Source organism: Lepidochelys kempii, chromosome 16 (assembly GCF_965140285.1).
Source record: "Lepidochelys kempii isolate rLepKem1 chromosome 16, rLepKem1.hap1, whole genome shotgun sequence".
Classification (NCBI taxonomy): domain Eukaryota; kingdom Metazoa; phylum Chordata; order Testudines; family Cheloniidae; genus Lepidochelys; species Lepidochelys kempii.
The window spans coordinates 9410288-9433922 of record NC_136395.1 but is presented as its reverse complement, the minus strand read 5'-3'; positions in this window follow the sequence as shown (position 1 = coordinate 9433922).

Genomic DNA, 23635 nt, shown 5'->3' with positions numbered 1-23635 from the left:
GGGGCTTAAGGAATGCATTTACCTTGTCTTGCCTTCTGCACTGGTTGAATTTCCCCCTTAGTGCTAATCCTGAACTGCTGCAAGAAAAACACTCACTCAAATTGCCCTCATTTCTCCATTGATTAAGTACTAACAAATTGTTGTTTAAATCCAAACAACAATTCCACCAATTCATACATATGGCAAAGAAAACACATTATGCAGTATGGCTCCGGTGTTCCTAAGCTAAATGGTTGTATCTGTGTTTGTTTATACCGTGCCTAGCACAAGGGGGCCCTGACCCATAACTGGGGACTGTACACACTGCAGTGATACAAATTCATAATAAAATCAATAAGATTATTTATTAATTTATCTAATCATAATAAAAAATAAAATGTAAGTAATGAGTGAAGCTATATTAGCCACATGTGATTTGACTCCTGCAGTTATGTCCTTTGACTGACTGGGCACTTGTGAAACAGACATTATAATGTGGCCTGGCCTTGCCCTCTATAGTACACAGGCCCTCCTATACCTCAGCAGGGTTGTGTAATGGAACAGAGAGGAAAATGTGGCTCCCAGTCCCTTTTTCACCATGTGCCATAAAGTGCCCTGCTCTGCAGTGAGAAGGAACCTCTGAGTTTTCTCACCTTTCAGGCCAGGGGGACCAGCAGGACCACTTTCCCCTTGAATAAACAATAAGAACTGACCAGAGAGGCAGTGATCTTGATAGTGGATCAGAATGGAAGTTCTGTTGTGATAATAAACAGGGTTGCACTGGTGACATTGAGGAGAATTTGGCCCCTCTGTTTTCAAACATATAGTGAAGGGAAGCTGGGAAGCTATGGCGGTTTGGATGCCCAGATATTATAGGGATGGGTGCTTTACAAATAGCTCTAATTGTGGCAAAGTACCTTGTTCTCCTCAGCAGACTCAATCCTCTTTAGCCTTGGAGACACCAGCTTGGGCAAGGCAAATCCTTATAGGTAGCACAGGGTCCAGTTAATCCTTTCCCTGATCAGTCCCTTGTGTTTGTTTTCCTTCCCTTCTGGGACAGGAGAGTGTAGCCTCCCTTCCTTGAAGGGTTCAGTGTCTTACTGCCCTTAGCCTACTAGCAGCTTCTCTCACTCTCTCCTCCCTCTCCTTCCATGCTGGGGAGGGTTTAAAAAGGTCTCCACCAGTTGGAGCCAGCTGAACCTCATTAGCTCCCTAGCAACCCCTTTTCCAGCTGAACTTTATTTCCTGGTGGTTATATCCCCAGTGAACAGGGAGAGGCCTTTTCATCCCCTGGGACTAATTACTACCCCTTCCTTTTTTGTAGCTGTTTGTCCTGGGTTTACCACATAATTAATATTTATTTAAAAATGAAGTTATCTATTTATGAGAGAACAAAGTTGTCTATGTTTTGTTACTTTACCCTTTGGGCCAGGTGGCCCCACCTTCCTAGGGATCCCCTGAGCTCCCCGTTCTCCTACAAACACAGAAAACGCAGACTGAATATTCTCCAAGGTGAACTGAGAATGAAACCCCAAAACTTGGAAATAAAATAACCCACCTCCGCCTAAACCAAATAATGTATCTGTATCAGTCTTCCTTAGTCTCTGATCTTACATCATTAGCCACTAGCATGGACTCTTGCATGGAGGCCCATTGAAGTCAACAGGATGAGCAGATCTTGATGCAGAGTGGAGACCTAATCTGGCAAACAACCATTGTCTACATGCTACCATAAAAAATTGCATGGCTCACAATGATAAAAGTTATCATGTTTGAGTACTGGTTGAAAAGCTATATTCAAAGCATAGGTATCAATGGTTTGCTGTGAAACTGGGAGGGGAGGGTCAATCCTGGGTCCAGCATTGTTCAATATTTTCATTAATGACTTGGTTAAAGGAGTGGAGAGTAAGCTGACATGGTAGCATGTAGACAATGGTTGTTTGGCAGATTAGGTCCCAACTCTGCATCAAGATCTGCTCATCCTGTTGACTTCAATGGGCCTCCATGCAAGAGTCCATGCTAATGGCTAATGATGCAAGATCAGAGACTCAGTACAGGAAGGTAGTCTAGATGACTTCTCAAGGTCCCTTACAGCCCTATGTTTCTGTGACTCTATGATCATTTGCCCTTTGGTAGTGAAGGCATGTTTAAAGCAGCTGAATGCAAGGAGTTCCCGGTTCTGCAGGCTCCAGGTTAGCAAGAACCATAATATGCAATGCTGTTGTTAACACATTTGTCTCTCACTCACCAAAGGCAGGTATCTTTAGCAGCACAAACAACAGTGGATATGCAGAGTAAAGCGATGAGTGTTTTCTGGGCAGCTCTCCACATGGCTGGTGCTGGTCTCTGCAATGGCAGCTCTGCTTGTCTTCTCACCAATTTTTCCTCTGCTTAGCAGTTCAGTCTCTGCAAGGCTTTTATATGCACTAGCCATGGAGCACTAATCTCTGCCTCTGGTGTCTCAGCAACTCCTTCCCACTCTCCACATTCCAGCAGTGTCCACTGAGATTTTTATGTTGCAGGCTTCACAGCCGTAGCTAATTAAATGGTCTGATAGGAGACATTCAAATATTAGAGTAGCAGCCATTGCTTCATCCACATGGGAAACGCACTCTCCTGCAATGACAATTTTTGAACAGAGCCAGTCTTAACCCTTCCACCCCAAGTTAATTCATGTGAACAAGTCTGTTGGAACATTACAATAGGGTCCCAAGTAATGAGCCCAATCTGACCTTCTTCATCACTTCAAGTCCCCTGTTGGCTTCGGTGGGAACCTTTGGGTGAAGAGGGAGAACAGGACTGGGTGAATTTAATGAGACCATAAGAGCAGCCATATCATGTCAGACCAATGGTCCCAATATCCTCTCTTCCAAGAGTGGCCAGGGTCAGATGATTCAGAGGGAGTGAACAGAACAGGGAAATTACTGAGTGATCCATCCCCTGATGTCTAGTCCCAGCTTCTAATACTGAAATGGTGTAATGTTATTTGCATGGCAGTAGCCCTTGGAGGTCTCATCTCAGATTGGAGCCCTATTATGTTAGCTGTTGTGCATACCCCTACTAGGAGAGAGTCCCTACCCCAAAGATATTACAACATAAATAGATAAATTAAGAGAAGGGTAGGAGAAAGGAAATATTATTAGCCCCATTATTGCAGTACAATAGAACCCCTGATCGTGGTTAGAGTCTCTTAGTGCTTCTGTCATACCAATAAAAAGAACGAGGAGTACCTGTGGCACCTTAGAGACTAACAAATTTATTTGGGCATAAGCTTTTGTGGACTAAAACCCACTTCATCAGATGCATGCAATGGAAAATACAGTAGGAAGATAGATATATATATTTGTTAGTCTCTAAGGTGCTACAAGTACTCCTCATTCTTCTTTCTGATACAGACTAACACGGCTACCACTCTGAAATCTGTCATACCAATGAGTCACAATGAAATCTTTCCTGCGTGTCTTTTCCATTTTAGTTAGACAAGTTGCCTGCCACATGCAAATGGATACCATTTACAGCCCATTGTAAGCCTGGAAAGAACACGGCCCTGTACATTAACAGTTGTGCATTTACTTGCAAAGGTAAATGGTGGCTGTGACACTACACCTCATACTCATCATAGTGGTATCATTATGATATTATTATGACATGGTTATAATCCATCTTGTACAAAACGTGTCTTGTGAGGTGGCCATGGAAAAGGTCGGATTTGCTGAATATGATAATCCTATTCACATGCATGTGTCATTTTTGTATCTGGAGTTATGAATATTGACTATGTATCTGTATTTCAAATGTGCTTACTCTGGGTAGCACCCACAACTAGCCTTTCAGGTACAACAATGAAGAAGCTAGACTGTGCTGATGGTCCATCAGCAAAGTCAATGGATTATGGAAGAGTTTGGTCTTCCTGTGAATGCTCCAGACAGCCTATGAGTAATGGCTGCCGTGACTCAGCAGAGCATGCAAGGGCATGTGACCAGACCACATGACACTGAACTCCATTTTGGTGCTTGTAGTTTCCCACAAACTGGACTGGGAACTGAGCTTGAAACAAAGGATTCCCGCTATATGGAAAAGCTATATAAGGTGGGAGTGACATCACCTCTTGGCCTCACTCCCCACACAAGAGAACTCCTGGAAATACCCGTGGAACAAAGACGGAACTGGGGAAGTGCTGGTCCCAGGCTAAAGGGCATTCTAGCCTGTGTATGGAAACTTGGTGGACTGCTTGTATCATCAGTCAGGGTTAGATGTTGCTAATTCAAATCCTATCAATCTAGTATGTTAGATTTAGTTTGCATTTTTGTTTATTTGCCAGGTAATGTGCTTTGATCTCTTTGCTATCATTTATAATCACTTAAAATCTATCTTTTTGTAGTTCAATAAACTTGTTTAATGTTTTAATCTAACCACTGTGCCTTTAAGTAAAGTGTCTGGGGATAATTTCAACTTGGTTAACACAAGCTTATTGTGCATATCTTTCCCACATCGAAGGGAAAGCAAGCTATATTAATGAGCTTACATTGTACAAATCCCTGTGCAGTGTAAGATTTTATAATTCTGGGTTTACACTCCAGCAGGGGTGCATGGCCAGGTAGCTGCGAAATTGGCTGTTGTCTCCTGCTTGTCTTTGAGTGGCTTAGGTAAAGCACTCAGGCAGCTCAGTTGGGCGTGTGGTGCCACCTGCTGTTGTGCTGCATGACAACAGGGCCTGAAGAGGCTGGCAGTATCACCAACAAAGCAGTGTGAGTTAGATCAGACCAGCTGAATGTTAGGGGGCAAAGTGGTTCCCCCGGCTCCCAGACTGCACCCAGGGGGTGACAATCTGTCACAGTGCCAATTGGTTGCTTGGATCTTATCTATTTCTGAGAGAGCAGAGTGTGTTTATAAGGCTATTTTCATAGCTTCCCCAGTCAAGTGAAAAAGACAAAATCCAACTTCTTTTTATGCAGCCAATGTTTTACTCTACTGCCACATATATATACAAAAAGCCAAACAGTCAGTGTATCAGGATTTTCCAGTGTTGTGAAACATGTGGTGACAGCTCTGATTGCATCTTACCAACTTAAGGAAATGTGTTTGTTTCATAAGGGGAACTCCCTACTGACTATTTAGTGGGCAGTGATGTACAGGACAGGAAGTCTACACTATCCACACAACATTCCCCAAATACTTAGACAGAACCAAAGGCATCAAACTGAACAGCTGAAATGTTAATTGGTAAGTTATCCAGAAACAAAGCCCAGCCATGCATTTGCAGCCTAAACGGCTTTTATTTTAGAAGAAGGGAAAATAATAAGAGAAGAAAGAACAAAAACAAAGTCTCCAGGAGACAGAGCAGTGTTTGCTTCTGTTCCTTAAAGTCTGCAGCTAAACCAAACACAAAACGGTAGCTCTCCATAGACTGCAGACACCTAGATATTTAAAGGTGCATTACACAGAAAACAAACTCCCAGCTGTTACCGAGCTTTGTAGACATTGATTGCATTAAGAGGAAGCTGCTCTCCAAGCAGAACAACATTTGTTTTCTTTCTCACAGTTGGGAAATCACAGCAAAAGATGCACTAAAATCAGGATCACAGAACTGAACAGCTCTGAAATGTGGGGAAGTTCAGATCCAAATCTGAATTTGTAAGCATGGGCCAATCTCTCATCTTAACCACATTAATATTAATTGTCCCTAAAAAAAAAAAAAACACTTGAGAGAAGAACACAAAAAGTCAACTTTGAAAAAGCAGATCCAGCCAGGAGACCAGAAGTCCTGACAGCACACGTTCCCTTGATGAAGGGGTGGTAGCATCTTCAGTGGCAAGGGAGGACACAGCTATACAGGGCACAAGCCTGGTTTTTAAAGCATTTTAGGATTTCTGTTGCCTGAGTGTCTGGAGATGGATTTGATGGCAGAAGTGACAAGCTTGGTGTCTCAGGAAGAGGAGGGAGCCACCCAGTGCTCTCTCCACAACTCTCATCTCTCTCCTTCATCTGTACCACTGGGTGCATGGGGAAGCTCAGTTAGCTGGAGGGGCGCTGTGCTGTCAGTGGTGGCAGCAGGTGGAAATGGATGAGAAATGATCAAGTGAAAAATAGTGGCTGCAAAAAGAGGTGGGTATCTCCTACCCTCAGGCAGGGGAGACCCTGTCCACAAAAACTCAGAACATGCATTTAAAAAAAAATATACGGAGAAAAACCATCTAAGGGCTTGCCTACATGAACATTTAGTTTGCAGCAAGCTGGGGTGTGAATCTACCTCACAGTAGCCTGCTACGCACTAACTATCCATGTGGCCCCTGCTGATGGACACAAAACAGTTCCTCAGCATGCTTCAACCTACGCCCCTTTCGACGTGCACTAAAGAACTGTTAGTGGGTGTCGGGAGAGTCCACGGTTACTGCCTGTCAGGTGAATGAGAGGTAAGTTCACACCCCAGCTTGCCGTGAACTGAATCTTCACGTGGACAAAAGTCCTTTGTGGCCCGATCAGAGCTGAATGCCCACATCAGTGGGAGCAGCCTTCAGCTGTTCTCCAGCTGGGCTAAACGAGCCTAAATTTCATTTCAGAGAACTTATAGGAATAGCCATGACCTTTTCCTGCCAACCAGTTTATGCCAGTAGCATGCTTCTCTTGTCTCTCCCGCCAGTAAAATCCATTCAGGGTGGAGTGATGACACCCTTTGTACCACCAGGCCCCCAGGAAGGCTGTAGCACGGGTTTCTGTGCTCTGATCACTGTCACGATCCTTGGTTGAAAAGGCCCTGCCCTTGTGAACTGATAGAGAATCCCCGAGGGAAAAACACAAATGCCTTTCTCTCCATTTATTGCTGGCTAGTATTGTACTTTAGTTCTCCGGCTGCTGGGCCTGACCCTTCTCTGTTCTTTTTCATGTCGTTTTTATTATGTGAGGCCAGATTTTCCAAAGATTTCAGGGCCAGATATCCCCAGGCTCAGCAGCCACAACTGTTGCCAGATTTTCAAGACCTCTGCTCCCATTTGGCAACAAAATAAGGGCCAGGTTTCTGTAAGCACCCAATGTGCTGATCTTTCTTGGAGACTGTAGCACTTATTTAGATGCCAAAATGGGAGCTAAGGTCTTTAGCAAACCTGGTCCATAATATCAACCCCTATTAACTGGTTTTACTCATTTTTAATATTTGCATTCTGCATTCATCTTGAGGGTTATGCTAGCTGAATTATACAAACGGATTATACACAAATTGTCCCTGTGGGTGCTGACTATAGAGTTCTCTCACTGTTCTCTCACTATTCAGAAAAATAATGCTTTTCTTAAAGACAGAATAGAGAACTATCAACCTCCTCATGTGTTGTCAATAGAGCGAATGATCTACAAATGAGGTTATTGCACTTTAAAATCTCCATCATTCTCAATATAGCACTGGAAATTGTTGGGAGGGTTGGGGAAAGACTAGTTTACATTGAAGGCTTTAGCCTAGATCAGGTAGGTATGACTGTGGCAAACTAGCTCAACCTCTCTACTCCCAATGGGACCCTCCTATAATTTCAGATCCATTTTAATTTTATCATGTTCAGAATTCCTAAAAACAATCTTTAGTTGCCTCTCCAGATGTGCAGCTCTAGAAGATCTGAGAGCAAATATTATGAAGTATAATGGCTGAACAGCAATCCTTTTCTCTAAATCCATAGTTTGCTTGAGGAGACCTCTTGATAATGCAGTGTTTAGATCTAGACTTACCAGAGCTTTACCTTTACATTTAATGCAATGACTCAAGCGTACATATTTCCCAAAGAGGTTTCGCCAATGGGGAGTAATTTATTTTGCTTCTGGCAGAGGATACCATCCATTTCTCTCGTGCAGGATTTCCAGCTGCTATGAACACTAGAGAATAAATCCAGAACCCACCTGCAGTGCCACCAAAAAGGCCCCAAGGATCAGCTTGTATTTCTCAGTCTCCCCTAATATTTCAAATGACTTGTATTTGGCAAATACACGGTTGTCTTCAAAATCCCTGAGATCTATGTGTAGTTCATGGGTTCCTATTACAAAACAATTTGTTAATAAAATGGTCAGCAGATTCCATTAAGGTTTTTGCACAGACTTCAGAGCGCTTTGCTGGTGGATTTTAGCCATGGGAGATTCAGGTGCATGTGTACCATGCACAATTGCTTTTAGTAACTCTTTCAATCTGCTAATCCCATTCCTCTCTGCAATTTATTTATGATAGCTTTTCCTGGCAGGGCTGTAAAGAGACAGATGCCTTTGACAGGACTTCCAACCCTGCTCTGTACCCTGTGACTGTAGGGAAGGACTTGGTGGAAAATAATATATGGCATTTTTCTAGGGGCTGATCCAAAGTCCTCTGAAGGTAAGTAAAGACTCCCAGGGACTTTGGATCAACCCCCCAGGGTATTTTATCTGTGTGTCAACATGCTTTGCAAAGCATCATTATCCCCCTTTACAAATGGGATATCTGTTTCTCAGAGTGTTCAGTGGTAGAGACAGGACTAGAACCAGGAGTCAGTCATGTGAGGTGAGCACACGTGTTCCCAGGGGGTTACATGTACCAGAGTACAAGAAATTGTAACAACTTTCTCAAAATTTCAACTAGTAGCCAAGGCCTCCTACAAGTCCTGATGCCCCAAATGGATTTGCAGATGGAAAAAGGGACCACACCAGAGATTCATGGGAAGGAAAAGAAGGGAATCGTGTCTGTGGTGATGTTGAAGGAATCATGGAAAACCCCAAAATACTACACATGATAAATAACTTATCACTGGAAAAACATCACAAGTTCCTACTGTCCTGGGAAGAACTGTCAGCAGCAATCAGATGCCACTGTGGCAAGCCCATGGAAATGTCAGCTTGGGAAGCAGTAACTTGCTACATCTATTACTTGTGCTTTTCTTTATTAATTATTATTAATAGCGCCTACAGACCCCCAACTGAGCTCAAGCCCCGTGGTGCTAGGTGTCAGGAATCATGGGGCTGAATTCCCTTAGCTGAGCCTGGGACTAGCAGGTTCAGTCTCCAGGGAGGTTAATGAGCCCAGATAGGCAGAATCACCTGATTGGCCAGTCCACCCGATAGCAGCCAACAGGTCTCCATTTAAGCTCAGCAGCTGCAGCAGGTTGCTGGCTTCTCAATGCTTATGCAGGCAGCTCTGATCACTCCTGCTCCACCCCACCCTGCTCACCTTCTGAATCCAGCTCTGACCCTTGGCTTGATTCCTGGTGGCTGTCCCTGGGTCTAACCACTACCTCAGACTGCCCATGTCCCAGTCCTGACACTAAATGCTGTACACATGTAAGATACTGTCGTTGCCTCAAAGAGGTTACAGTTAGGGCTGGCCTGAAATTTTCTGTGAAAACTGTTTTCAACAGAAAATTGAGTTTTCAACTAAATGAACATTTCCATGGGAAGTGTCTGCTTTTGTCAAAATTTTTCATTGGAAAACCAAAACACAAAAATTTATGTTCTTTGTTTTTTTGACAAAATGTTGAAATTGTGCACTATCCCTCCTCCCCCCGCCCCCAACCACTTTACTTACAGTCATGGCTAAGACAAAGAGTGTCTGTGTGTGAAAAAAGAGGCTGAAAGAGGCAACATGACTTGCCTAAGATCACACAGCAGGTGGTAGTAGTAAGGATTAGAATCCAGGACCCCTGATTCCCAGCCCAGTGCCTTATTTGCTAGACTATGCTCCTCTTTTCACAAAAGGCCTTTAAAAGGAAAGGCACTGATTCACAGATTCTTTGTGTTGTATTTCCATGATTTGTTGTTGTTTTTCTTTAACCTGGATGAACACATTCCCATCACTTAAATAATTACTTTCCTAAACAAAAGAAACAAACAAGTAATAAGAAAGACAAGAGATGCTATAAAGCGGTGCTCAATATGTTGAAAAGCAGAGCTGCATAAAGCATGAAATATCCATAATAGGAACAAAGCTAAGAAAGAATCACTTATTTAAATAATCACAGGGGAAAAAACCCTCCTTGTCTGAGTTCATAACCCTCACACATGGGAATTCTCTAGGAGCAGGGATGATGAATTTACAGGCTTGGTCTTTGGGCAGTTATTGCAGATGATGCAAGACGTGGATGGCCACACACTAGCATGGTTATTATGCTCTTCATGCATCACATCATTTGTGCCAGTATTAGAGAGCTCCTTACTGTGCACAGAGGAAAACTACAGTTAGAAGGATTCCTTGTTATTTAAGTGCTAATGCTTTATAAATTACACTGAATAGTGATTTGAAGAGGAAAAGAAGGAGATTTTGCCTTTTTTCACTTCTTCGTGATGTCTAAGGAAGCCCAAACTTTTTCTTTAGCTCTTGGGGTTTTCTTCTGCTGGCTTTTGACCTTAGAAATAGCATGTTGTGCCTTGTCTTCTCGGTTTGGATGGCTGTCTCCCTTGACAACCCAGAGATATGGACCGGGAGTACATAATCATTTTTTCAGTTCAGCCTCTCAATAAAAACATTCAAGTTGACCCAAAACAAAACCAAAAAACTTTGCCCAAAATTTTCAAACTGAAAAAGTAAAATTAATTTTGGGTCAAATGAATCATTTTGTTTCCTTTGGTTTTCATATTTTTGCCTTAAAATGTTAGAATTGAAGTGGAATTCAAAAACAGAAACTCATTTTGAACTGAAAAGTCAAAATATTTTGTTTCAAAATGTCAAAACAAAACATTTTGACTTTTTCCGATGGGGGGGGGAATAGGGTTCAAAATGAAACAATTCGGCAAATTCATCCTGAATTTGCAAAATGTTTTGGTGGCCCCAAATCTGCATTTTTGGGTGGAAAAAATGTTTTGTTTAAAAAAATCTCACTCAGCTCTAGCTACGAGCTCTCTCAGCTCTTAACTTAATACATGTTGTACAAGAGACAAGACCTGGATTTCTCATATGAGCAACATATAGAGTGGGGAGCAGCAAATTGAGAAAGGTTAGACAGCTAGTCTAAAACTTGGGAAAGCTGCATTTTAAGTCCTGGCTCTCCTACAAAGTTTGTATGTGATTGGCCCATCTGTACAAAGGGGATAATAGCACTGTTCTACTTCACAGGGGTGTAGTGAGGATATATACGTTTTAAAGATCATGACGTGGTGTGGCAGGGAACTACACAAGTATCTAAGACACAAAGGAGCAGGGGAGCAAACCCTTTGCTTATCACCATTGTTCTGAGAAGAGAGATTCTTACCCATTGTTGTTGAGGCTCCAGGGGCTCCTTTATCTCCTAAAGAAAGACCCTTGCATTATTCAGGGCAAATCTACACTACAAAATTAAGTCGACCTAAGTTACATTGGCAACCAACCATTGCAGTCATTGAAATCCGTTTTACACATTCATACTATGCCCCTTGGGTGGGTGGGGTGCGTCCTCACCAGGAACTGCCCATGTTGGGAATTGTGGGATGGTTTCTGAAAGGCAGCAACAGTCCATGGAAGCAAGGCAGTGTCAGCACGGACACTGCATCGACCTAACTAAATCGACTGAAACACTATGCATCTCACGGAGGTGGAGTTATTAAGCCGGTGTAATGGGTGAGTTACATTGGTAGTTGCACTCCATTTTAGTGTAGATGCTTACAGAGTTAGGTCAATGTAAGTTGCTTTACATCAGTCTAAGTCTGTAGTGTAGACCAGGCCTCAGAGAAAACTCCCTGACCTCTCATCACATTAGCAGAACCAAGTGAAGGCTCAGTTAGGTCATTCATAATGAAGTTCTTCTAGATGACTCAGTGTACCCAGAAACATTGTGGGGCTTGAACTGTGACATGCCCTGTCCAGGCAAACCAGGCAAATTCTATTTCTTACAAGCACATATTTTTTATGACACTTTTGTGACCTTTTTTATTAACTGAAAACAACAACAACATTCTCAAGAACATTCTTTGTGGTTGTTTTTTTTAACCAAAAACTTGGTTTTCGGTAAACAAAAATATCAATAATGGTTTTGATTACTTTTTAAAATTCACAATATTAAAAAAGAAAGAAGGAAAAACCACAAGTCTTTAGAACCCCATGAAATGCTGGGGGAGGGAATCTAAATTTACTAGTTTTCCACATTTTTATTTTTTAGCCCATTCTCCTCAGTGGTGAGGCCAGACGCTGCCTCCACAGGTCTCCCAGCCCTGCTAATTTAGGGATCTGACCATCTGAGCTTAGAGCAACCGCTACACTTTCAGGCCAGAAACTAACGCGTAACCTTTCTGAGCTGAAATTCCTCTCTTGTTATGTGGCATTGGATCTTCCAGTCACGTGCTAAGTAGAAAAAAAAGTTACTACTTTAAACTTTGCACCCACCAGTGTGAACTCAGGCGATTGGGAGTTAAAGGCAAACTACCAGTGCCCAGGTCTGTGAGCATGTTAGTCAAGCTGGGGTGATTCATGAAGCTGTCACAGGGTTTTGTTTGGGGCGGAATGAAGTATCTCGATATTTTATTGATGTGGACACATTCTCTCTGTTGCCATGAATGGCACAAGGGCCAGTGCACAGATCAGTGATAAGAATTATTTGAGTTCCCTCATCTTTCGGTCCAGTGCAGCCAGCATCTCCCTTTTCTCCTGATGAACAGAGGGAAAGATTTAGCAAGAATGTAGCTATAATTGATGGATATTTCATAACTCGGGTTCTCAATGATCTCAACCAACAGCAGACTGGATTTACAAGGAGACAGTCAAATCCTGGATACAAATACCCCTAAATCTTGTGAAGTGAAAGGAATGGAAGGTAGATCCAGATCCATATTTTGCAAATGACTCTAAAATCAACCTGGATCCAATCCACTCCCAATGTGGTGTTTAATGTCTAGTCCTGGATTTGAATTTTGCAGCTTGAGAGTCCATCTCTAATTTTGGCAAACATGCCATGAAGTGAAAATGGGAATGTGTTAAACCCTCTACTGTATTTTAATCACATACTGTATATCATAGAATCATCTAATATCAGGGTTGGAAGGGACCCCACGTGGTCATCTAGTCCAACCCCCTGCTCAAAGCAGGACCAATCCCGAACTACAGAGAGAACAAAGTTACCTGCTGTTTATTACTTTACCTTTCATCCCAGCAGGTCCCACTTTTCCAGGAATCCCCTGAGCTCCCCGTTCTCCTAAAACATAATTTTAAAAAAAATCCCTCAGATTAAACATTTGACCATTACAATTAGAGAATCTGTTTTTAGGATTCACTCTGAAACTCCCCAATAGTCCAGGTTTCATCCCAAACCCAAATCCAAAATTTACACGTTAGTATGAGATCAAAAGGAAAACGATGTTAAGAAATGTCGTTGGCAAAATGACATCTTCACTCACCATGCAGTCCTTACTCAGACAAAACTCCCTTTGACCTCCCGGGGCTCCCATATTCCATGCTGATTGTCAAAAAACTTGAAGGTAAAATTATTTGTCTGGCCTGTGAGTGTCCACTGCCAAGACAAAAATGAAGGATCTACTTCATGGAGCAGGTCCTCAAGGAATCAATTCTGAAGCACTTAGAGGAGAGGAAAGTGATCAGGAACAATCAGCATGGATTCACCAAGGGCAAGTCATGCCTGACTAATCTAATTGCCTTCTATGACGAGATAACTGGCTCTGTGGATGAGGGGAAAGCAGTGGACGTGTTGTTCCTTGACTTTAGCAAAGCTTTTGACACGGTCTCCCACAGTATTCTTGCCAGCACGTTAAAGAAGTATGGGCTGGATGAATGGACTATAAGGTGGATAGAAAGTTGGCTAGATTGTCAGGCTCAATGGGTAGTGATCAATGGCTCCATGTCTAGTTGGCAGCCGGTATCAAGTGGAGTGCCCCAGGGGTCGGTCCTGGGGCCGGTTTTGTTCAATATCTTCATAAATGATCTGGAGGATGGTGTGGATTACACCCTCAGCAAGTTTGCAGAAGACACTAAACTGGGAGGAGAGGTAGATACACTGGAGGGTAGGGATAGGATACAGAGGGCCCTAGACAAATTAGAGGATTGGGCCAAAAGAAATCTGATGAGGTTCAACCATGACAAGTGCAGAGTGGGGGAGGTTTAGGTTGGATATTAAGAAAAACTTTTTCACTAGGAGGGTGGTGAAACACTGGAATGCGTTACCTAGGGAGGTGGTGGAATCTCCTTCCTTAGATATTTTTAAGGTCAGGCTTGACAAAGCCCTGGCTGGGATGGTTTAGTTGGGGATTTGTCCTGCTTTGAGCAGGGGGTTGGACTACATGACCTCCTGAGGTCCCTTCCAACCCTGATATTCTATGATTCTATGACTCAAAAGAGACCTGAAATAAGGTTGCATGGGCAATCTTCAATCTTGATGGTTACTGTTCTGTTTGTTCCCTCTGAAGCACCTGGCACTGGCCACTGTTAGAAGACAGGATACTGGGGTAGATGGACCTTTGGTCTGACCCAGTATGGCAGTTCTTATGTTCTTACATGTCCTATATTTTGAGTGCTTGACTTTGCAACCTCCCAACAAATCTATTCCTCTTCCCCACCACTGCCCTCCCTTAATTTGGAATAAAAATAAAATCTTTGTTGTATAAAAGCATGGGAGTTACACGAGCAACCCAGTATTGAGCTGAATCAAATTTTTGTAATTCTGGGTAGATTTGGCTTTTGTCAACTTTAGTTTACACTGGCCCAAATCTTGAGACTCTTATTCATTATTTACTCGACCAAATAACAGGTCTGTACAGTTGAAGTTTGCCTGATATATTTTTTATCTTGGAAACTCCTAAAGCAGGTTCTTATGGAAGAGAACTAGAATAGAAGTCAGAGGTAATAAAGGAGCTGAGGGAGAAGGAAGTAATTGCTGGGAAGGAGCCTGGGAGTGAACCAGGAGGGTTGTTGTTGTGTGTGTGTGTGTGTGTGAAAAGTACGGAACAGTGGGTTTTTTTGGAGGGGGGGATTATTAGGGAGTTGGGGAGCCTCCCCCAAGCAGACCTTGGCTTACCTCTAGCCTCCAGTGGCAATACTGTGGGAGACCCTGTCAAAACTTTTGCTAAAGTCAAGGAACAACACGTCCACTGCTTTCCTCTCATCCACAGAGCCAGTTATCTCGTCATAGAAGGCAATTAGATTAGTCAGGCATGACTTGCCCTTGGTGAATCCATGCTGACTGTTCCTGATCACTTTCCTCTCCTCTAAGTGCTTCAGAATTGACTCCTTGAGGACCTGCTCCATGATTTTTCCAGGGACTGAGGTGAGGCTGACTGGCCTGCAGTTCCCAGGATCCTCCTTCTTCCCTTTTTTAAAGATGGGCACGACATTAGCCTTTTTCCAGTTGTCCGGGACTTCCCCCGATCGCCATGAGTTTTCAAAGATAATGGCCAATGGCTCTGCAATCACATCCGCCAACTCCTTCAGCACTCTCGGATGCAGCGCATCCGGCCCCATGGACTTGTGCTCGTCCAGCTTTTCTAAATAGTCCCGAACTACTTCTTTCTCCACAGAGGGCTGGTCACCTCCTCCCCATGCTGTGCTGCCCAGTGCAGCAGTCTGGGAGCTGACCTTGTTTGTGAAGACAGAGGCAAAAAAAGCATTGAGTACATTAGCTTTTTCCACATCCTCTGTCACTAGTCCAATTTGTGAACTGAATTAGGCACAGAATTCATGGAGGAAAATGTTATTTGATCTGTGTAATTAAAGACCATCTCATAATGCACGCACACAAAAGAGACCAAATTACATTACAGGGCCACTGCTGTTTTTCAATCCAGTTCTGAAGAATCCTGGTGACACAGATGCTACATAAAGGTCACACTACAGCCACATCAGTAGGTACAGAACCCGTGACCTTTAGCTTTGCAAGCACCAGCCATTACCACCAGAGCGAAAGGAGCAACCCTTAAGTGTAAGCAATTAACTGCCACTAGGGGGCAGCATGATGACGCACCCTTAGCTGCTGCATTGCACTAGCACTAGAGCTGGTTGAAAAATAAAACACCTAAATTTTATGAAAAACTTAGAACCCTCCAAAGTTGTTTTCCGTTCAAAAGGTTCCAGATAAACCCATTTTTGCTTGATTTTTAATTTTAGTACAATTTATCATCCCCCCAAAATATACTGTCAAAACCACCATTGAAATTTCACATTTACCAAACACCCAGTTTTCAATAAAAGAAAAAACCTGTAGTAACCATTACGATCCAACATTTCATTAAAATGCAGAGGGGGGAGGGAGCTTTTGCCAAAAGAAACATTAAACCCTGTCGCTATTTTGCAAAAATTTTCATTTTCGGGGGGGGGGGGGGAAGGGCTGTTTTTCCTACATAAAGCCTCTGAAAACTTTTGACCATCTCTAGCTAGCTCATGCCTCGACTCATATATGGCTCTGCAATCCACCGCTCCCAGCACCAGAAGCAGCAGCTACACTGTAGCTCCACCGTGTTCACGTAAGTCTTCCCCTGCTGATAGCGGGACATTACACTCGGCGGCTGTATCTGCCACTGGAGAGCTGTCCCCTTTGTCAGCAAAGCAACAAACGTTAAGAAGTGGGTTCAGCCAAGCTATGTTTGTTAAACACACAGGACAGTTCAATAGCACTAGCATCAAAATGTGCCTGACTCTGCACTGGGGACATTAGAGGGTGAGGGCAGAGTGCACCATGCCAGACCCAGACAATCTGTCTGGCAATGCTGGGGAGCACAAGAGAAGGTAGCAGTCTCTGCCGGCAGCGTTGTGGCTCCAGAGAGAGCATGTGTGAGTGAAGTGACAGCACAGAATGAAGAGCACTCAGGGGTTCACTGGCTCCAACTGTTCTTGAGGTGCAGAAAGTCCCTCTGCCCAGCGTAAACTTCCTAGTCAGAAGTGATGCATGGGGGGGGTCATGTGCTCCCCCCCAGATTTCTGCCTTCCATTTAGCCCTGCCCCCTGAAGTGCTGATGTAGTAGGGCAGAGCAAGGGTGTGACTCCTTGGCTAGCTGCTTCCTGCTCGTGCATCTAGTTGGTGGCTGACAGCTAGTTTGGACTCACCTTGGTTGTGCTTGCAGAAGACACAAAGACGATAGGATGCCAAAGAAAGAAATGCAGGGTCCCCACCCTTGTAATCTTTTCTGTTATAGCCAACCCCATAACTGGATTTCACATCCTTCTCTAACTTCTTTTGTCTTAAAGAAATTCCACTTTAACACCTGTCATCGTTTTAAGAATTCTCATCTCTACTGCCTCCAGCCTTCTGATATCTCTGTCACTTAATGCAGCTGCTTCCAGACCAGGGCTGGCCCACAACATTTTGGCACCTGAGGCGGGGAGCTCAAATGATGCCCCCATACCCCCTCGCTTTGGCCAAAACTTTGAAAGGTCTCAATTCTGCCTTCTTCCTGTTCTACTCCTCTCATGGTACTGCTCTGCTACCTACCCCAATAAAGGAGAACTAACAACTTAAAATGCCTCGTTTGAAAATTGTAAGTAACACTTAACTTTCAAACACCTGAACAGCAAATGTAACTTTTCTTGTCTGCATAGTAAACACTGGCATTTGTATCTGTTTGAATAATCAAAGAGGTGCTTTCCATGCCTTCTTGGTTGCAAAGATTTGAACTGCTTCTGTGCTGCAGGTCCACAGTCTGGGCCAGCTCATGCTCTGTTGAGATGGTTGCAAGGCCAACCAGCCTCTCCTGTGTCATTGTGGAGTGTAGATGTGTTTTTATTAACTTCAGTTTGGAGAAGCTGCGTTCTCCACTGGCAGCTGTTATAGGAAAAAGTATGCACAGAGCAACAAAAGCATTTGGAAAGAGGGTGGTTATCTTATTTGTGCACATATATTCCAGAACAGCCTTTGGAGTTGTTTCTGCTGAAATGTATCTTGAAAGGTCTTTCAGTTCATCACCTAAATCACTTGTATCAATATCGCGCATGTCATCAGGTGTCAACACTGTCTCTAGTGCCCTGCTTTGTTGGTGTAGGTCTTCTTCAGGTATAGTAAGGAGTTTTGGAATATCATACAACATCCCAAATATACTGTTATGTTCCTTGAACTGCATGAAATATTCTTCAGCTGACTATATTGCACAATCTAGCACCTGGTTAAAGAATTCAACTTTGAATTGTTGTTTGGGGTCTCTTATGGGATTATCCCGTGCTTCGTAACCAAAATATCTTCTTCTTTGGTGACTCTTGTATTCTTGAATGGGTGGGAAAATACCTTCAGTGTGAAGTTCCTCTGCCAACTTCTGTGCACTCTTTTGAAATCCCTCATCTGACCGGTAAGACTGTAGGTATGAGTTTGCTTTGTCCAGACATTCCATTGCTCCAGATATATCAACATCAACACCTTGGAGTCTCTTGCTTACAATATTTATTTCAAACAGTCTGTCATGCCACAACACTAAGCCACACAGAAATTTGCAGTTATGTATGTTTCTGGTGATTCCATTTCCCTCTGCCACTGTTCTCCCATGAACAGTACCTGTCATAGCATAATTCTCCATAATGGCAACTATGGCATCATCTATCTTCCCAATTCGGTGTTTGATGGGCTTTATCACTTCCACTCGACTTTCCCATCATGTGGCATTCAGTGGTTTCAGTGTCAGAGAGGATGTTCCCAGATGTTGCTTCAAAATTTGCCATTGATGAGTTGATGCAGAGAAAAATACATGATGCTTTGAATTACATTAAAAAATTCATCAGCCTCACTAGAAGCTGATGCTGCATCGCTGACCACCAAGTTCAATGAATGAGAACTGCATGGGACAAAAAAAGTTCGAGGGTTTAACTTGGATCCATGTCTGCACTCCTCTGTTCTTTCCTCTCATGTTGGCACCATTATCGTAGCCCTGACCTCTCATGTCAGCTATCGCAATTCCCGTATCTTCCAGCTTTTTAAGAAGCACATTTGTCATATCAGCTCCTATAGTATCATCAATGTCAATACATTCAAAAAAATGCTCTCTGACAGTCACCATTGCAGGGACATTTTCACTAGGTTCTGTTGTTGTTACAAAATGCACCATTAAAGTAATTTGTTCCGTACGGCTGATGTCAGGTGTGCCGTCCAGAATAACAGAGTAATATCTTGCTGACTTCAGATCTGCCACAATCTTCTGTTTGACTTTTGTTGCCAGTAACTGTATGATCTCATTTTGAATTGTTTTCCCAGTAGTAGTGTGTGTATATTTCTTGGGTGGTGATTCTTCCAAGATGCTCCTGGAGTACAGCATCAAACTCAGCCATCAGCTCCACAATTTTAAGGAAGTTTCCGTTGTTTGGCACATACAGCTGATCTGAAGTGCCACGCAGTGCTAGGTTTTGGATAGCAAGCATTCTCACAATGGCAATGAGACTTTTCAGAACATTTTGTCAGTAAAGAAACTCTGTTGCAATCTTCTCTTGATGCTGATCATCTATAGTGGCCTTTAACCTTAGTCTCATCTCATGCTCTCTGGTGATTTGCTGCCTTCTCATGGCATGCCAGATTTCTAGCCAGATTTTTCCAGTCCTTTGTTCCTGTAGAATCCAATGTGGCTGGAACATTAGACTGGAAGAGTTTGCAACAAAAACAGTATGCAGTACTCTGGGTTTTTGAGTACATAAGCCATGGCCTCTCCACTTTGTCACCATTGGGGATTTCACGCCAGTAATGTGTTGGATGGAAACTTCTATTTTCATTGTCTTTGGGAACATGAAGTTTTTCACTTGCTGTGGCCCATGCACTACAAGGAAGTCCCTCAGGCTACTGCTCAAGTGGGTCCACAGTCCTAGGTCATCTAGACTTAAGGAACTAAACTCAGCAATAGCTGTTTCTTGCGCCTCCACCACACTCTTCTCTGATCTACAGTTTTATTCAGGAATGTGCATGGTTACATCCATTTGAGATGGAGATACGGATGCTGCAGTAGCTGGCAGGTCACCTGCACTTTGACTAACTGGAAGATCAGGCATCTCCTCACCACTCACATCCTCACTGGGGCCGGAAGGCTCACCGTGACCATTTGTGTCTATGTCTCTTAGGAGAGCTCCTTCCTGCTTAGATAGAAAAGCTTCCTTTGCTTTCTTTCTTTTTCTGAATGCTGCCCCAGAGGGGCGTTTTCTTTCACTCATGACTGCTGTTCTAGATCAGCTATAGTGGCTTTCAACACTTAGTTGAAGGGGACAAATAAGCAGGCTGGTAGGAGGGCCTGAGTGAGGGAAGATATCAGCGTCTTAAGGGCCTAACTGGATCCTACTACTTCAGTTGACTGCCTGTTCTCCTCAAGTGGGTTCAGGGAAGCAGCAGGACACAGGAAGCTCCCTGAGAATCTGGGATTAATCAGTCCAGGCTCCTGGGGGTGCTAGAGAGGGACATAAGAGGCTCCTCCTCCTCCTCTCTCTCCCTGCAGCTCCTGCTGCTTTCTGTTATTCCCTCTCCCCTTTTCTCCTGCCTGCCTGTTCTGTCTCTTGTGCCCTCCTCCGTCCAGGACAGCGCTCCCCCATCTCTGTGCATCTAGAGCAGAGAGAATACATATGCACCAGCAGCAGACACCATTTTCTACACTCTGGGTCCTAGTGGCGCCCCCCAGCCACCCACCCCCGCCCCCACACACAGTCTGGCACCTGAGGCAGCCGCCTCAGTTCGCCTCATGGTAAGGCCAGCCCTGGTCCAGACGTTAGCACACTGGTTTGATAAGTTCTCATTTTAGTACCCCACCTAATGCTTTTAATCAGTGCATAATTCCATCAGTTTCTGTGTAGCACTTGCAGCAAAGGCACATCTCCTTTTCACCTCATAGAATCATAGAAACAGAAGATTGGGGTTGGAAGTAATTGAGATCCACTGCTGCAGAGGACCTTGAAAGGAGAAAAACCTAAGACCTTAACTATGAGTAGGTCAATTATGAAGCAGGCCAGAGGAGTCTTCCTGTTAAAATAGGTTTGAAGGTCCCAAGTGACAAAAGGCACTTTCAAGATTCAGTTTTATCACGGGAGCAATTGCGTAGCTTGTACAGCTTGGTCCTTGCCAGGACAATGAATGTGATAAGCCAGGTGGACAGTTTCATTTTTTTCTACAAACCTCCATTTTTCGTCTTCATTTTACAGCAGTGGTCACCAACGGGTAGAGCGTGATAGACCGGTCGATCGTGGAGCCTCTGGCAGTCGATCTCAGGCTCCCTAACATTGCCAATCCTCCTGCAGTCAAACTGGGAGATCAGCCACTAACAGTCCAGTGGCACAGCGGGGCTGAGGCAGGTTCCCATGTTCGGCCACGGCTCCTGGGGGGTAGGGGAAGGGGGTCTCCATGCGCTGCCCTCGCCTGCAGGCACCGCCCCTGCAGCTCCCATTGTCTGGGAATGCGGAACCATGGCCAAAGGGAGCTGCGGGGGCGGTGCCTGAGGATGGGGGCAGGGCTCCGAGCCACCTGCCCTTCTTCCCCCCCACAGGAGCCACATCCGGACACGCTGGTGGCTTCTGGGAGTGGCGTGGGGCCAGGGCAGGCAGGGAACCTCCCTTAGCCCCACTGCACACGGCTGCCCAGGAGCTTCCTGAGGTAAGTGAGGTTAGGGAGCTCTGCGTGCTGCCCCCAACGTGCGCCGCTCCCAGAAGCGGCCAGCATGTCCCTGTGGCCCCTGGTGGGGGGGAGGTTCCGTGCACTACCCCTGCCTGCAGACACCACCCCCACAGCTCCCATTGGCTGCAATTCCTGGACAATGGAAGCTGCGGAACTGCATTCCGGCAGCGGGTGGAGACCCTGGGGCCACAGAGACATGCTGGCCACTTCCGGGAGCGGCACAGGGCCAGGGCAGGCAGGGACTGTGTCCTCCCCTCCCATCCACACTGGCCAGAGGATATGCATATGCTGTGTCACCTTCATGGTGGAAGAGTAGGTGGACTTTTAAAGGTCTCTGGGGCACTGCACTTCCCTGGTGTACATGGAGTTCCCACCAGGGCTGGGCTCCATGCTGCCCTCAAAGCAGGGCACTGCCTGTACAGGAGAACTGAGCTCATAGACTCAAAGCAACAAATACCACAGGTCTGATTTTTTTTTCTGTGATCAAGAGAAAAAGGTGATCCTGGGAGATCTGAATTGAAAGGTGAGAGACCCTGGATAAGTATGTGAATAACTGGGGACCACAAGCCACACACCCCACTCACCTATTGATAGCAAGACAAGGCAAGTGTAAATGTTTAAAGGGAAAATGCTTGAAGCTGCATTTTTTGTGCAGTGGGCTATGCTGTTTATCCAGGTTTTCATACTTTCTGTTTTCCATGGTCCTTCCAGCATGTTAAAAACAACACTCCCCAAAAGTGCGTGTCTCTCTGCTTTTACACTATTCATTTGCCTGGCACTTTTTTAAAGTAGCAAATCAGCCTGAGGCATCATAACATGTAGGAGGTCATGCGGGACGGTATCAGAAGCCTAACTAAAGTCTAGATATACCACATCTAACACTTCTCCCTTATCCTCAAGGCTTGTTACCCTGTCAAAGAAAGCTATTAGGTTGGCATGACATGATTTGTTCTTGACAAATCCATGCTGACTGTTACTTATCACCTTATTATCTTCTCTGTGTTCGTAAATTGATTGTTTAAAGATTTGCTTCATTATCTTTCTGGAAACTGAAGTTAAGCTGACTGGTCTGTAATTCCCGGGTTGGCCTTATTTCCCGTTTTATAGATGGACATCTAAGTCAGTTTTGCCTTTCGGGATCACTACTGAGTTACAGAGTCTTGTTTTCAGCATCCTGCCAAACAGTCTCTCTGCAGGTGACTGCCCATGTTTCATTGGTGCTGCTCTATAGTTCAGTATAGTCAAATATGGATCTGTACCCGTGGCAGTGGCCTTTTCCAAAAGCCATTTAACAATTTTCACATCATTCTCTACAAGACTGTTGAATTGAGGATACCTGGGACTCAACGTTCCATTCTTAACCCCATACTCTCTTGCCAATTATTTAAATTCATTTCCATTATCAGAACATTATCAGAGATGAGAACTGCCCCCTGGTCCCCATCCAACTGTGACCTCAGATCAGAAGTGGTGACCCGCTGAATTTAAGCATGTTAGTCAGCAGAGGAAAACAAAAACTAATCAGGATTCCCTCAGTAATGGCAAGTGGGAAGATCACGGTTTAACACCAGGATCCTCACTGAAGCCAAAGAGAATAACAATCCACCATCAAAACATAGCTTTTACAAGCATAGGTAAATAAATCCATGCCAATTTCATACCATGCTCCTAACTCAACATTGTGTAGAAACATAGGATCTTTTTTCTGTTTAGTTGGTATTTTTGACATGTTTCACACGTTTTAGCAGTTTTCTGTATCATTGTTCATTTGTGGCCAGTACAGTCTCTCTCTGCTCTGTATTTACATTTTGCCATACCCAGCACCCTTCCTGTATACTAGTCAGCATGTCAGCTTGTGACATCTACTCTCCTACTTCCTCTAAGCCTCATGCCATCAATAACAGATAGTTCTGCTTTAAACTGTAAATAGGAACATGGTATGGAATGTCCTGGCCGCCCTGTACTAATAGCCTTAATACCCTCTGTAAAGAACCATCATTAGCTGTAGCCTCAGCAAATTCTTTCCACTTCCTGTCTGAGGCTGGACAATTCTTTTTTGATCCGTCTGACATGCACTATGTCTGACTCCACCTCTGTTTCTATTACAGTTTTATCAAATGTTCTGGACAATGTGTCCCTTATGTCCTCACCCACGTGCACTCTTTGAATCAGCCCAAGGGCTGGGTATGTTTTTA